The following is a 6000-nucleotide window of genomic DNA, read 5'->3' as shown; positions in this document are numbered from 1 at the left end:
GTGTAAATACTCTAATTTCTTGTTATTTATAACCTACGAACATGTCACCATCAGCCTGACAACGCCCATGGCAGGGCAAATGCCCCTTCTATGTTTCTACAATTAAGCCGGTCCTGTGCTTGCTGCGGCCTCTTAATCTCATCTGCCCATCTGATTTTCTGTCTCCCCCTCGCACGCTTGCCTGCTCTTGGAATCCAGTCGGTTACCGCTAATGACCAGCGGTTATCTTGCCTTCGCGCTACATGCGAGAAGGCACCGCTAATATATGGTGTTTTATTGCGATAGCAATTATATGGACAGTCTCGGCTAGTTTTTACCGTCGCCGTCGCTGCCGTCATGCGCAGTATAATATATATAAGCCACAAAGAAAAATAATACAGAAACAAATACTTTCCGACGCTTGGAATCGAACGGCCAACCTCACGCTCCGCGGCACACGGCGTCAGACGGCTAGGCCACGAAGAGTACCGTCTTTCAGCATGCTAATGGTGAGCTATTTAATACACCATTTACTTCAGCGTGCTTTCTTACACACCAGCGAGATGGCGCGAAGAACCCGCGCTTTAAAGGTTGTTGCCTCGCTCCTGCGAACGCCGATGCTCTGCGCCCTACAGGGCGTGGTCGCCTTCGTGCGCTTATCTCCAGGAAAGGAGGGCGCGGGGGGGGGGGGGGGGGGGAGTGGAGCGGGGTGTTGTATGTCTTGTGCTTTCCCCGCGACGTCCGCGCTGAAGTCACAGAGCGTACAAGGGTAACTTCGCTCGCTGCAGAGGCCGCGTTTGCAAAAGCAGCGTGCGGTTCAAAGAGAAATAAGTACAACTGCGACATTTAGTTCGCGCTCGTCCTGTGTGTACCTGCCTGTTCGTTTCATGCGTGTTGCTTTGTTTCATCAGTGCGCTTCAAGTATCGTGCTGTGACGCGTGATAGCTCGCGCTCGTCCTGTGTGCGTTCTTTTCGTGCGTCTTTTGGGCTTGAGCGACGCGCTGGCAATTTCGAGCTGCTTTCCGTTCTTCGCGTTACATTCGAATTTGTTGCTATCGCATTCATTGCTTCGCCGTTGCGGCGAAACTGTGACTTTTTTTTCCTTTTTGCCTTACAAAGTGCTGCTACCACTCCGGTACTTATTCAGTGGGTATCAGCAACTTGTTCGTGAAAAAAAAAAGAGCTGCTATTATTTTTCACTCTCCTCTAATCTATACCTCGGTAGGATAAACTGGGACAACATTGGAACGCCACTCCTGAGATTAAAAAATTACTTTATTGACAGAACTTTCGAGCAGTTTACTGTACACGCCGTACTCCACTGAGGATGAATCCAGGTGGTTCCTCTTCTTCTTCTCAGGGTTAGTAGCACCCATTTCAAGATCGCGACCAAACTGACTCTCGCGCCCCGCTGTCATTCATGCATGTGCATTTTGATGTGCAGACTATGTTTCACGTGGTGACAAAGAAAGCAACGCTGGTGACAGATATAAAACCGTAATCACATGAGACTAATTGAACGCTTGCAAAGACATTGGAATGTTCAAACCAGCTCTATCGCATTTTTTTGGTGTGTGCTCACTGGTTGAAACTGCTATAAGATGACGTGATAGTGTGCACGAAGATATCATGAGTGCCGATGACCGCATCGCCTCAAACGAAACAGATGAGAAAAAAACTTTATTTTAATGAAGATGACCTATATTCCGACAAATCTGGAGACCTTCACTTAATCATTATTTTCTAAATATACGGCAAAGCTTTTTCTTGAAGTTCATATTGTACGTAATCGCAAACATAATTAGGAATGACAGTACCCATTAGGCTATTAGTGCCATCGTCAGCGCAAATTTCTGTTGATACATTTCGTTCCGTTCTTACTTAAGCTACTCGACTTCACTTGGACGCAGGTATATTAACCAGCTTGTGCTGGTTACATGGGAGTAGGCCGGACAGTTGAGCGCACGGGGTAAGTATTGGAACCGTTGAAAGCTGCCATTGGAGAATCTATTTATTGTTAAAGCCTGGCCCACTGCAAAGTGCAATAAGCAAAGCATACCTACCAATTAATTAAGTTTTTTTTTTTTTATCAGCTTTATCAGAATGTTAACCTGAAAAAAGAAACTAGCTTTCAGACAGATGGAATAAAAAAAAAGCATGCTTTTGCCTCTATGGGCCAAGATGGGACAGCAATGTTTAATCATTTGCAGGTCATGTTAATAAAGACATGTTCCGTGATATGCACTGTAAACATTTGCAGCAGTTAAGCGCCATTCCAAACGCACAGATTGAAGGTTCAAACTTGGACCACAAGAAACACAAACACATCATTAAATAACAATCTACGCAAAATATGTTTCGATAACGCCAACGTGGTCAACAAGGCACAAAACCACTTATTAAAGGGCCGTTGCTGCGAAGTATGTAAAAAAAATGCGAATAAACATACAGAAACGGACATAAAGTTCACCAGCGCTACGGTAAAGCATGTCCATTAACAACAACTTCCAACGGGCGGTTTAGTAAACACAATAATCAAATTTCTTTAGGTTGTTTATGCTTACGCTCTATACTGTATATGGTATATGCGCCAGCGCATAGGTGAAAACGGCAGCCTGAAGTAAACGTGACGCCACGTTTCTTGGCCTTAGGCTGTTTTCAAGTTACACATTTATGTCTTTGTTAGGAAGAAACGAAGGCTTTTTGTCGCGTTTATTTACTCCTACTGCAACTAACAGCAGTCCAAAAAACGACAGGATGGGTAAGATGGAAGCCTGTGAAATCAGGAAATCAGTTCCAGGCTTGAAGAAGGCAGGACCACTTGTCGAAACGTCGGCTCGAGCACCCGCCCCCTGTTTACGGGTTTTTTCATAACTAACCCGTCCCAACGTGGGAGGAGCCCACTGCGCGCTAGTTGCGTCTCTCAGGACAGTTTAATGAAGTTCGACCAACCAAACAACCAACCAACAGCAGTGAACCACGTGAAAAAAATGATTCACACCGCTTTCTCGATCCACGCAGCTCTTTTATTTTTAGGAGAAAACCGAGTGTTTCACGTTGAATTTATTTGCTTCCCCACAGCTTACTGCAGCGAAGCGCATAAAAATAAGATTAATATAGTTTTGGAATAAATCTGTGACTCAAAAATTTCAGTGCAAACATAATTAATAACATTTTCTTATTTGTTCAGAGTCCTATACATACAAATTACGACGTCATCTGTCTATACGACTGTAAGAGAAATCTTAAACATTGTCATACAGGATATGATTGCCCTTCCACACGCAAGACCTTCATTGACTTTTTAGCAATGCCTTCGATATTATGGAGGCGTCGTAAAAGTGCACGGTGACCCGCCACGGTGGTCTAGTGGTTATGGTGCTCGACTGCTGACCCACAGGTCGCGGGGCCGAATCCCGGCCGCGGTGGCCACGTTTTCGATGGAGGCGAAAACGCTTGAGGCCCGTGTGCTTAGATTTAGGTGCACGTTAAAGAACCTCAGGTGATCGAAATTTCCGGAGCCCTCCACTACGGCGTCCTTCATAATAATATCGTGGTTTTGGGACGTTAAACCCCAACAATTATTATTAAAACTGCGTTGGGCTCTCAAGCAGATTCCGCATTAAGGCTCCATAATGCAATTAAAGTAGCTAGTACGATCGCTTCTAATGAAGGTCAGTACTTGGAACGTAATTATTGTAAGAGATAAACTAAATTAGCACGTCGGATGAAAATTGTATAGCAGTGTGACATCCAGTTATTCCTTGCTTGTGCCATTTCTTCTTCTTTTTTTTTCTCTCTGCATATAGTACCATTTCAAGTTATGTAAAGGTGTTATGCGAAGTGCAGTACATCGATGGAAAGATTCATATTGTTGTTGCTTTAGGTTCACACGAAGCGCGATTACTGATGACATCACATATTCACCCTCCGTTCTAACGTCTTTGGGAGAAGCGTAACTCTTATAACAGCCCAACGAAGTTCTCGTATTTAGGACACAGAAACATGGTTTCTTTTACTAACGCATTGCAACGACAGCCACATAGAGGCGACAACAAGGGGAGCCGTGAATCTGTGCAACAGTAACAGTGCTTAGGATATTTACGCCCTTCCCAATGGGAGCCATCCAACAAATTTTCGGATATAACAGCGTTCACACAATAAAAGGAAACGTCATATTCCCGCAAGTACCACCGTATAGTGACGCGCCAGTGGATGCATTGCTCGTGCTTGTATGTGACAGCACTCCTACGCGTAAGTTGTATGCGTATTGCGATTTATCATGCCTTTTGCGCACCTGGTATGCCAAATTTGCACTTCATGTACTCGTAGAATATCATGTCCTCTGCACTCCTAGTATTCTTACGTTTCGAAAACCTGCTGTACGAGTAAAACGTTAATGTTATCAAACCGTGGGAATGCGTACAGACCACTTTTAGCCGCCACACCATTTCTTCCATTAATGCCTAGTGTGGGGTGAGTCTGGTTTTCGCAATTAATAGCGATCATCGGCATCGGTATGAGATTCGTACGTACCGCCTGTAATGAGGGCACGGCAGCTGTCCTGAGCAGTGATGACGAAAACAATGGCGAAAAAACGAATGTCGACGACAATAATGATATAATTATGGCAACCAGCGACATCAAACTGATAACCAACATCACCCAACGGCATTTACGCGTCATGTATTAAACTACAACAGCACACTGTCCCGATCCTTCCAAGCCTGCGGCAGCACTTGTCATAATGGGATACCACAGACGTTGATGTAGACACACAATATGCGCCGTCCTTTGTACCGTGACGCGGAAGAGGTTTTGTCGGTAACACAGATATCGGCACGAGTTCTCAACCGTGCGAGGCGTCCGTAGGATTGCTCGCTGATATACAAGACGACGAAGAAGCCGCCCGTCTTCGCCTTCGTCTTCATCGTGTGTTAGGAGAACAGAACTGGCCGGGATGATGAGGACTCGATCTGCACAGGAATAGCGAAGAACGTGCGTGCAAGACACATTTTTAAATATTTGCGCGATACAGTGCAGTTTGTATGTGCTAGATCTGTGCGTCGTCAAAATAACCTAATTTTCCTGTACTTTAATTGATTATATCGCACCGACTCATACAGGTTTGCACAATTCACTTAGCAGGAAGTTAGTACGCTTAATTGGAAAACTGGTGCATAAGACGCTTTAATTACTGAAAGAAACAAAGCATTCATAGCACGCAAAGGTAGTCATATTTTATATGTACGGTGGAAAGCATACTTAAATTCATCCGAAGGCTCTCGATGATGCTTCTCAAATTACGCGACTTCAGCTTTTACATGGCGGGCCCTCTGATATATAATGCGTTAGACTATGGATAACATAATATTTTTAAGAGATGAGGATTTGTGAACATCAGGTGTCGCTGGAGCCGACGTTTCGGCAAGCGAACTTGTCTTCTTCAAGGTTTCGTCAAGCGGAGTTGTCTTCTTCAAGACTTGTCTTGAAGAGAACAAGTCCCCTTGTCGAAACGTCAGCTCCAACAACACCCCGTCTTCACGCATACTCATCGCATTAAGTTTCCATTTTCCTCTGAGCTTCTGCCCTTTCCGGATAATATTTTTCAGTGCTTCATAATGTTTGACTCTTTCCAGGGATGAAAAATTTCAGCACTGAAATTGGTTGCGGTCTTGGAATAACTAATTCTTACGAATAGGGTACTTTGGAGCATGAAAAGACCTGCCGCTCCACTGTTCTGAAGTGCGCCAACTGTAATGGCTCTCACGCTGCCTCTTCGATAGACTGTCCTCGCATCAAGAAGGAGCGTGCTGTTCTCAAACAAATGGCGAGAGATAACTCGACCCACAGAGAGGCTGCCGAAGCAGGCGGCGGCGCCATCGTTCGACCTCAAAAAAGGCCCATGCACGAAACGACAGCGCCCACTCCAATGCGGCACCACATAGGTCAAACTACGAAAGGGCCAATCAGCTCAAAGACACCAGCGGATAGGAATCTTTCCCCAAAGGAATGGCCTGC

At 45.0% G+C, this 6000-nt stretch overlaps 1 protein-coding gene across 1 annotated transcript in view; it reads right to left on the bottom strand.

Moving 5' to 3' along the window:
• Positions 1 to 1294: 1294 nt before the first annotated feature.
• Positions 1295 to 6000, bottom strand: part of LOC119382786 (Down syndrome cell adhesion molecule-like protein Dscam2) — a 291338-nt gene continuing 286632 nt past the window's right edge. Inside the window, exon 28 of the mRNA XM_037650632.2 lies at positions 1295 to 4955. The gene's annotated coding sequence lies outside the window, so the exon portion shown is untranslated. The remainder of the gene's footprint in view (positions 4956 to 6000) is intronic.

Source organism: Rhipicephalus sanguineus, chromosome 2 (genome assembly GCF_013339695.2).
Source record: "Rhipicephalus sanguineus isolate Rsan-2018 chromosome 2, BIME_Rsan_1.4, whole genome shotgun sequence".
Lineage (NCBI taxonomy): Eukaryota > Metazoa > Arthropoda > Arachnida > Ixodida > Ixodidae > Rhipicephalus > Rhipicephalus sanguineus.
Note: the sequence above shows the minus strand (reverse complement) of the source record. Positions and strands in the feature narration are given on the sequence as shown.